The 10119-nt window shown below is 41.9% G+C and overlaps 1 pseudogene; it reads left to right on the top strand.

Annotated features, from left to right (window-relative positions):
• The first annotated feature begins 4477 nt into the window (after positions 1 to 4477).
• LOC100300467 (transformer-2 protein homolog beta-like) lies at positions 4478 to 5284 on the top strand (annotated as a pseudogene).
• Positions 5285 to 10119: the final 4835 nt, after the last annotated feature.

The raw sequence follows: 10119 nt of genomic DNA, 5'->3' as shown, positions 1-10119 counted from the left end.
GTTTGTTTCTGGGTTTCTCTTTTCTTGCTTCCCCTGGACTGCTTGGGTATTTTTTTAGAATCTCATCTTGATTTGTTTATATAAATATGATTTTAAAGCTTACTTTAATAGTCAAGAGACTTTGCTAGAAGGAGGTGATTATTATGTACATATTCAAATAAGATATATAGGGATCTCAATATTTCCAATATTTCTCTGTTTCTTGGTCCTCTGTTCCCTTTTTCATACATTCCTCTGGGTTATTTGAACATTTAGAGGGAGCTAAAATATAATTTCATCATAGATTTAAGTCTCCATGTATACTTTTATTTGGTGGTTACTTTAGGTATAGCAATATGTATACACAACTTACCAGAGGCCACTGGTACTGATTTTTTTTTTTTACTACTGCAATAAAACTGTAGAAAATTTACTTCTACTTGGGTTCTTTTACCTTCTTCATTTTAAAAATATAATTGTCTTAAGTATTCCCTCTCTGAAATGCATCAAAACCACAATGAAGTACCATCTCACGCCAGTCAGAATGGCTGCTATCAAAAAGTCTACAAACAATAAATGCTGGAGAGGGTGCAGAGAAAAGAGAACCCTCTTACACTGTTGGTGGGAATGCAAACTAGTACAGCCACTATAGAGAACAGTGTGGAGAGTCCTTAAAAAACTGGAAATAGAACTGCCATATGACCCAGCAATCCCACTGCTGGGCATACACACCAAGGAAACGAGAATTGAAAGAGACACGTGTACCCCAATGTTCATCGCAGCACTGTTTATAATAGCCAGGACATGGAAGCAACCTAGATGTCCATTAGCAGATGAATGGATAAGAAAGCTGTGGTATATATAGACAATGGAATATTACTCAGCTATTAAAAAGAATGCATTTGAATCAGTTCTAATGAGGTGGATGAAACTGGAGCCTATTATACTGAGTGAAGTAAGGTGGAAAGAAAAACACCAATAGAGTATACTAACACATATATATGGAATTTAGAAAGATGATAATGATGACCCTATATGCAAGACAGCAAAAGAGATATAGATGTAAAGAACAGACTTTTGGACTCAGTGGGCGAAGGCAAGGGTGGGATGATTTGAGAGAATACCATTGAAACATGCATATTATCATATGTGAAACAGATCACCAGTCCAGGTTCGATGCATGAGACAGGGTGCTCAGGGCTGGTGCACTGGGATGACCTTGAGAGATGGGGTGGGGAGGGAGGTGGGAGGGGGGTTCAGGATGGGGAACACTCGTACACCCATGGTCGATTCATGTCGTATGGCAAAAACCACTACAATATTGTAAAGTAGTTAGCCTCCAATTAAAATAAATAAACAAAAACAAAAACAAAACACAAAACAAACAAAAAGTATTCCCTCTCTGTATATTGAGCATCACATCGAATCATGTTATAATTTTTACATGAACCATCAAACACCACTTTTAAAACTTATAAGGAGAATGATAAAATTATATTTAACCCCCCTTTTTTTCTTCTCATGTCACTTTCCTGTCACTCTCGTTCCAGATTCCTTCTGTTATTATCTCCTTTCAGTGTAGAGAAGGTCTTTAGCCAGTTTTCTGGAGCAGACTTGCTGGTAACAAAGTCTCTTAGTGTTTTTTTGCCTAAGAAAGACTTCATTTCTCCCCATTTCTAAAGGGCTTTTTTTTTTTCATTGGATATAGTTTAGCATTGACAGCTCTTTTCTTTCAGCACTTGAAAATCTTGTGCCATTTACTTTTGGTCTCCTTGGAGTCAAATGAGAAATCTGTTGTCATTGAATAGTTTTTCTATATGTGACACATTATTTCTTTCTAGGTGCTTTCAGAGCTTTTTCCTTTGTCTTCAGCTTTCAGAAGCTTGATTATGTCTTGGGGTGGATTTCTTTCAGTTTACCCTGTTTAGGGTTTGTTCAACATCTTGAATAAATATAGGTTTATGCTTTTCACCAAATTTAGAAGTATTCAGCCATTATTTCTTCAAAAAAATTTTTTTTTTCTGTTTCACACTTTCTCCTCCCTTTCTGGGAACTTCAGTGACACAAATCTGTTGCTGTTCCACAAGTCTCTGAAGTCTGTTTATATCTTTTTCCCATCTATTTTCTCTTTGTTGGTCAGACTGGGTAAGTTCTATTGCTCTGTCTTCAATGTTTTTTCATATCTCTCCTCCGATCTATTACTGAGCCCATCCAGTGAGTTTTAATCTTGATTATTTATTTTTTTAATTCTTTAATTCTCATTTGGTTCTTTTTGTATCTTTTATTTCTTTACTCAGATTTTCTATTTGTATATGCTTCAAGAATATTCATAATTGCTCACTGCAGCATTTTTTTGATGGCTGCCTCAAGATCCTTGCTGGATAACTCCAACATCTGAGCCATATCAGTGCTGGCATTGTTGGGCCAGTTGTGGTTTCCCTGGTCCTGGTTCTTGGTATGACAAATGATTTTTCTTTTTTAATTTGCTGTGTCCTGGACATTGTGGATATTACGTTATAAGACTCTGGATCCTGTTTAAATAGTCTTTTCAAGCAGTCTTCCTGTTTAGGATGCATGCTGGTCCTGCCCTATTTTTGTGACTGAGATTTCAATGTCAGTTTCTTTCTGAGTTCTTGCAGTGCTATTCTGGTTTGCTTTGTTTGTGTGCTATTCAAAGGTTGCTGTGAAAGCCCCGCTCTCAAACCTTTTGGTGAATTCATTCTGGCCAGTGTCTCATTTGGTAAACGAACTGTCTGCCCAGAATATCCCATAAAGGTTAAAGAAACCCTTTCTCTGGTTCTCTTCTCTCCAACTTCCTCGCACAGTTCTCTAGTTTGGAGGGTGAGGGGTACTGTCTGCTACTGCTGAGTCGGAAGTCCAAACTTCCTACTCATTTTCCACTGATGCTAACCAAATGGGAGGAGAGCTCTGTGGCCTCAGCTGCTGCCGGGTGTAGGTGGGTATCCAGACTGCAGTGGGGGAAGAAAGTGTGCCCGGGCATTCCGTTGTTGCTGGACTGCCCTGAGGCTTTCTGCTACCATTGGGTGGGGGACTAAAGTCAGAAATTGCCACTTGGTCTCTGCTGGTGCCACAGCTACAAGGCAATTCAGTCTGGCCCACCTGCTGCTACTGGTGGGAATTCTCTCTATTCATTCTACATTGACCACATGTTGGTGAGGCAGGAAAGTGCCATTTCTGGGCTGTTCTGAGCTGTCTGCCACCATCTGGTAGCCCGTCTGCCTTCCGCCTTTCAGAGTCCTTGCTTTGGAGTAAATGTCTGTGTCATCCCCAAATTCAAATGTTGAAATCCTAATCTCCAGCATGATAATATCTGAAGGTGGGGCTTTGAGGAAGTGATTAGGTTTAGAGGAGCTCATGATGGTGGGGTGGGAAGTGCCCTTAGTAGATCAGGAGGAGATACCAGAGCTCACTCTCACCCTCAGTCTCTCTCCCCACCAACTCTCACCAGACACTGAATCTGCCAGTACCTTGATCTTGGACTTCCCAGCCTCCAGAACTGTGACAAATAAATGTCTGTTGCTTAAGCCACCCCATCCGTGGTATTTTATTGTAGTAGCCTAAGCTAAGACTGTCCTCTTATGGTTGTTAATTGTATTATGTCCAGGGTTTTAGTTGTACTTAGAGTAAGGAACAGCAAAAATGATGTCTGCATCATCTTGTTTGGAATCCTGTTGTAGCATCTTTAAAAGAGCAGAAGTTTCTGCTTTTTAGAAAATCTGATTTATGAATTTTTTTCCGTTATAGTTCATGTTCTTTGTGTCATTTTTAAGGCATTTTTGCCAAACTGAAGATCACTGTATTAGTTATCTATTGCTGCATGATAAATTATCCCCAAACTTAGTAGCTTAAAAAAACAAACATTTATTAATTTTACATGAGTCAGGAATTTGGGAGCAGCTTAACTGTGTAGTTCTGGCTCAGTGTCTCCTGAGGCTGCAGTCAGTTGACAGTCATTATTAATAGTTGGGCAGCAGTCATCTTAAAGCTCTGATGAAATGAGTATCTGCTTCAGAGGTCACTTCAGGGATTGATGACAGGCTTTCTGTTCCTCAGCATATGGCCCTCTCCTCATAAGGTGGCAGCTGACTGCCCTCAGAGTGAATAATGAGAGGGGGCGGGAGGGAGGGAGGGAGTCTGGAAGGAGGAGGGGAGGGAGAGAGAGGAATGGGTGGGGGCCGGGGGAGAGACAGTACCAGACCAAGATGGAAGCTGCAGTGTTTTAACAGCATGATCTTGGAAGTGATGTCCCATCACTTCTGCCGAATTCCATTTGCCATTTATTAAGTCTGAAACCACATTCAAAGTCCAACTCTCACATTCGTGGTGAAGGCTGGGGTGGAATTAAGTTCCACATCTAGAAAGAAGGACTATCAGAGACTGAGCATCTCTTCATCTGTGGACACCTGTGGACCACCACAGTGGCCGAAGCAGAGGCCGTGCAGGCCTTTTGGGCTCTCAGCACCTTGGGAACCTGTGCATGGTTTGTGATTCGAGGCTGTGGCGGAGCCTCTGCAAGGAAGGTGCGAGAGGTTGGCAGCTTCCACTGAAGTACACCAAGCGGTGACAGCAGTAGAGGTCATAAATGACCGCGGCGAGCAGGGCTAGATCTAGACACTCAAAGGCGTCATACGAGGCCACGATCTCACACCCGCTCCCACAGACACTCCCCTAGTGGGTTTATGGCAGAGACTAGGGAAGATGGCATAGCCACAGTCATCCTCCCGGTCTACTCACAGGGGTCATGTTGGGAATCCAGCAAGTCCTGATCCCATCTGTTGTCTTGGTGTGCTGGATTGTGCTTGTACACTACAGAAAGAGATCTAAAGAAGTGTTCTCTAAACATGGCCTAATTCCTGACGGGTTTGTTGTATGTGACGAGCAGTCTAGATGTTCAATAGGGATTTGCCTGTGTATACTTTGAAAAAGTAGATGATGCCAAGGAAGCAACAAAGCATGCAAATGGAATGGAGCTCGGTGGACACAGGATCACAGTTGATTTCTCTATAACAAAAAGGCCACATACTCAACACCAGGAATTTACATGGGGCGACCTCCCTGTAGGCAGCTCTAGCAGTTGGTATTACTGTGGCAGAGGGTAGGATGGAGGCTCTGATGATCGGGACTATTATAGCAGAACGTCCAGAGGAGGAGGTGGAGGAGGAGGCGGAGAGCTGCTCAAGACAGGGATCGGATATGCAGAGGATGGTCGCCTCCTCCCTATTGTAGTCATGGAGGACACAGACCACGTTCCAGATCTCCACCCTACTCACTTAGTCACCATTAAAGCAAGAGGTTGAAGACTTTCTAAAACTTGCCCTAGAGTTGGGATATTGTTTGTGGACAATATTTTTTATCATCTTCCGTTTAAAAAGTGAATAGTGCTTAGAGGAGTTAGGTGACTTTTACATCTTTCATGATGACTACTTTTTTCTTTTAAATTAATTTCTTTATTTTACTTGGAGGTTAATTACAATATTGTGGAGGGTTTTGCCATACAGCGACAGGAATTTGATGACTACTTTTGGTGCAGTTGAAATGCTGTTTTCATTTTGCATTTGTGTAGTTCGCTGCTTTGTTCAAAGTTAAGTGTTTTCAGAAAAGTATGTTTTGCATGTATTTTTTTACAGTATGAATTTTGACTGCTGAGAAGTTTTTATTGCATAAAACTTTATTTAAATGGTTTTCTACTGAATCCAGGATATTCTGAAGATCGAAGATGGTATGTAAAATGCTACCAAATGGCAAAAAGCAACAATAAAGTTTGGCTTTCACTTTTCTTTCTAACATATCAGCACTTAGCAGAACTGTTTAGATTAGATTGTCAGTAGTAAATTCAAGACAAAAATGGCCATTTTCCTGCAGTCCATGAAACATACCATAGTTAATATACGTGTAAGTGAAAGTTGCTCAGTTGTGTCTGACTCTTTGAGACCCCATGGACTGTAGTCCATGGAATTCTCCAGGCCAGAATACTGGAGTGGGTAATCGTCCCCTTCTCCAGGGGATCTTCCCAACCCAGGGATTGAACCCAGGTGTCCTGCATTACAGGTCAATTCTTTACCAGCTGAGCCACCAAGGAAGCCTGTACCTGCAATTAAATGATAAAAATTATGTGCTGTAACTCTATACTGCTAGTATTAGAACTAAAGAACTTTCAATACAGCAAATGCTTAATACTTATATAAATGTGAATTTGTCAGCCTTTATGTCATGTGTACTATATATAGCAGGGAATAAGAGTTACACAATGTATGCCTTAAAAAGGCTATTTCTTAAAGCTGTTACGAGGGGATAATGGTCTTTCAATTATCAACAAGTGACAATACATTCCATCACAAATACACTCTTGTTCTTCTAGCCTTTTTTTTTTTTTTAATTATTTATCCGGCTGTGCTGGGGCTTAGTTGTGGCATGCAGGATCTAGTTCCCTGACCAGGAATTGAACTCAGGCCCCCTGCAATGGAAGGGTGTAATCTTAACCACTTGACCACCAGGGAAGTCCTGTTCCCTGGGAAGCTTTTAAGACTATATGGAAAAACTGGGCACTTCAGAGTTTGAGAAAAAGAAGGGAACACTACATCTGTGTTGTGGATGATCTGAAGACTTTGCCTGTTGATTTTTAAAATGTTATTTTTGGGCTTCCCTGGTGGCTCCGTGGTAAAGAATCCGCCTTCCAGTGCTGGAGATGCAGGTGTAACCCCTGCTATGGGAAGATCCCACATGCTGTGGAGCCCGTGTGCCATAACTGCCGAGCCTGTGCTCTAGATCCTGGAAGACACAATGCCGAGCTCACATACTGCAACCACTGAAGCCCGTGAGCCTGTGCCCCACAACAAGAGAAGCCACTGCAGTGAGAAGCCCGCACACCACTAGTTATGGCCCACGCTCACCCGAACTAGGGAAAAGCCCACACACGAAGACCCAACACAGCCAAAAATAAATACAATTGTAAAAAAAAAAGAAAGAAAAGAAAAGAAAAAAAAATGTTATTTTCAGGTCCTTTACTTACCAAAGGAGACCCAATTTCACTCAAATGTTTTGAGAACTATGTTTAAATAAATGCAAATGAAGAAAAGAGAAAAAAGCAACAAAACCACCACAGTCACTTAGCTTTCCTCCTGTATTTTCTTTTCTTTTTTAAAGATTTATTTACTGGCCGTGGTGGGTCTGCATTGCTGTGCGGGCTTTCTCTATTTGTGTTGAGCGGGGGCTACTCTTTGCTGAGGTGCATGGGCTTCTCTTGCAGTGGCTTCTCCTGTCCTGAAGCAAGGGCTCTATGTGCACGGGTTCAGTAGTTGTGGCTCACGGGCCTTGTTGCTCCACAGCATGTGGGATTGTCCCGGACCAGGGATTTAACCTGTGTCCTCAGCATTGGTAGGAGGATTCTTAACCACTGGACCACCAGGGAAGTCCATTCAAGGTACTTTAGAAGCAACGCCTCTCCTCTCCCCATCCCACATGCCTCACTCTGATATTGTCCCCCTACTAGATATTATCATATTTCTAAAATTTGCATTAATTATTCCCTTGTGTGTGTGTGCTAAATCGCTTCAGTCATGTCCAACTCTTTGCAACTCTATGGACTGTAGTCCACCAGGCTCCTCTGTCCATGGGATTCTCCAGGCAAGAAGATGAGTGGGTTGCCATGCCCTCGTCCAGGGGATCTTCCTGACCCAGGGATTGAACGCACATCTATCTCTTCAGTCCCCTGCCTGCAGGCAGGTTCTTTATCACTAGCGCCACCTGGGAAGGCCCCCCAATTCCCTTACTTTTCTTAACAGTTTTCCCTCTTGCATATGTAATTTAAAACAAAATATTAGGTCAGACCACATGAAATTGAACATAGGCCATCCACTTCCTCTTCAGTAAGGCCATTTGGGTTGGTTACAGTTATTTTTTTTTTTTAACATTCCTACATGGGTCCAGGTACACAGAGTTCCAAAGAATAGCAAAGAGAAATAAGAAAGCCTTCCTCAGTGATCAGTGCAAAGAAATAGAGGAAAACAATAGAATGGGAAAGACTAGAGATTTCTTCAAGAAAATTAGAGATACCAAGAGAACATTTCATGCAAAGATGGGCACAATAAAGGACAGAAATGGTATGGACCTAACAGAAGCAGAAGATATTAAGAAGAGGTGGCAAGAATACACAGAAGAACTGTACAAAAAAAGATCTTCATGACCCAGATAATCATGGTAGTGTGATCACTCACCTAGAGCCAGACATCCTGGAATGTGAAGTCAAGTAGGCCTTAGGAAGCATCACTACCACAAAGCTAGTGGAGGTGATGGAATTCCAGTTGAGCTATTTCAAATCCTGAAAGATGATGCTGTTGAAAGTGCTGCACTCAATATGCCAGCAAATTTGGAAAACTCAGCAGTGGCCACAGGACTGGAAAAGGTCAGTTTTCATTCCAATCTCAAAGAAAGGCAATGCCAACGAATGCTCAAACTACCACACAATTGCACTCATCTCACACGCTAGTAAAGTAATGCTCAAAATTCTCCAAGCCAGGCTTCAGCAATATGTGAACCGTGAACTTCCAGATGTTCAAGCTGGTTTTAGAAAAGGCAGAGGAACCAGAGATCAAATTGCCAACATCTGATGGACCATCGAAAAAGCAAGAGAGTTCCAGAGAAACATTTTATTTCTGCTTTATTGACTATGCCAAAGCCATTGACTGTGTGGATCACAAGAAACTGTGGAAAATTCTGAAAGAGATGGGAATACCAGACCACCTGACCTGCCTCTTGAGAAATCTGTATGCAGGTCAGGAAGCAACAGTTAGAACTGGACATGGAACAACAGACTGGTTCCAAATAGGAAAAGGAGTACGTCAAGGCTGTATATTGTCACCCTGCTTATTTAACTTATATGCAGAGTACATCATGAGAGACACTGGGCTGGATGAAGCACAAGCTGGAATCAAGATTGCCAGGAGAAGTATCAATAACCTCAGATATGCAGATGACACCACACTTATGGCAGAAAGTGAAGAGGAACTAAAGAGCCTCTTGATGAAGGTGAAAGAGGACAGTGAAAAAGCTGGCTTAAAACTCAACATTCAGAAAACGAAGATCATGGCATCTGGTCCCATCACTTCATGGGAAATAGATGGGGAAACAGTGGAAACAGTGACAGACTTTATTTCTTGGGCTCCAAAATCACTGCAGAGAGTGACTGCAGCCATGAAATTAAAAGATGCTTGCTCCTTGGAAGAAAAGCAATGACAAACCTAGACAATATATTTAAAAGCAGAAATATCACTTTGCCAACAAAGGTCCATATAGTCAAAGCTATGATTTTTCCAGTAATCACGTATGGATGTGAGAGCTGGACAATAAAAAAAGGCTGAGTGCTGAAGAATTGATGCTTTTGAACTGTGGTGTTGGAGAACACTCTTGAAAGTCTCTTGGACAGCAAAGAGATCAAACCAGTCAATTGTAAAGGAAATCAGTTCTGAACATTCATTTGAAGGAAGGATGCTGAAGCTGAAGCTCTAGTACTTTGGCCACCTGACGTGAAGAGCTGACTCACTGGAAAAGACTCTGATGCTGGGAAAGATTGAGGGCAGGGGCAGAAGGAGACGGCAGAGGATGAGATGGACTGACTCAATGGACATGAATCTGAGCAAACTCCAGGATCTGGTGAAGGACAGGGAAGCCTGGCATGCTGCAGTCCATGGGGTTGCAGAGTCCGACATGACTGAGCGACTGAACAACAAAAGCAACGTGAGGAGTGGAATCCTGGGCCATACGGAGGCACAGTGCTGTATGTCCACCTTTACTAGATGCCGTGTCACAGCGATTGCTGCATTTTACAGTTCCACTAGCTTTGTGTGAACTTTTTTTTCCTAAGTCTTCTCTATATTGACAGAGATTTTAATTTTTGCTAATCTAGAGAATGTGGACTTGTATATCATTGTTTTTATGTTTCCTTGAACATAGGTTGGACATTTCTCACACATATTCTGGCCCTCCTGGTTCCTTTCTGAGGAAGTAGGAAGTTTTAGGTTTTAAGCTGTTGTCTTTTTCCTCTTGCGTCATAGACTAAAAAAAATTACGTATATTCTGGGTTTGAATCATTTTTCAAGTATATGTATCACAAATATCTTTCTT

The sequence above is a fragment of the Bos taurus genome, chromosome 2 (assembly GCF_002263795.3).
Source record: "Bos taurus isolate L1 Dominette 01449 registration number 42190680 breed Hereford chromosome 2, ARS-UCD2.0, whole genome shotgun sequence".
Classification (NCBI taxonomy): domain Eukaryota; kingdom Metazoa; phylum Chordata; class Mammalia; order Artiodactyla; family Bovidae; genus Bos; species Bos taurus.
Note: the sequence above shows the minus strand (reverse complement) of the source record. Positions and strands in the feature narration are given on the sequence as shown.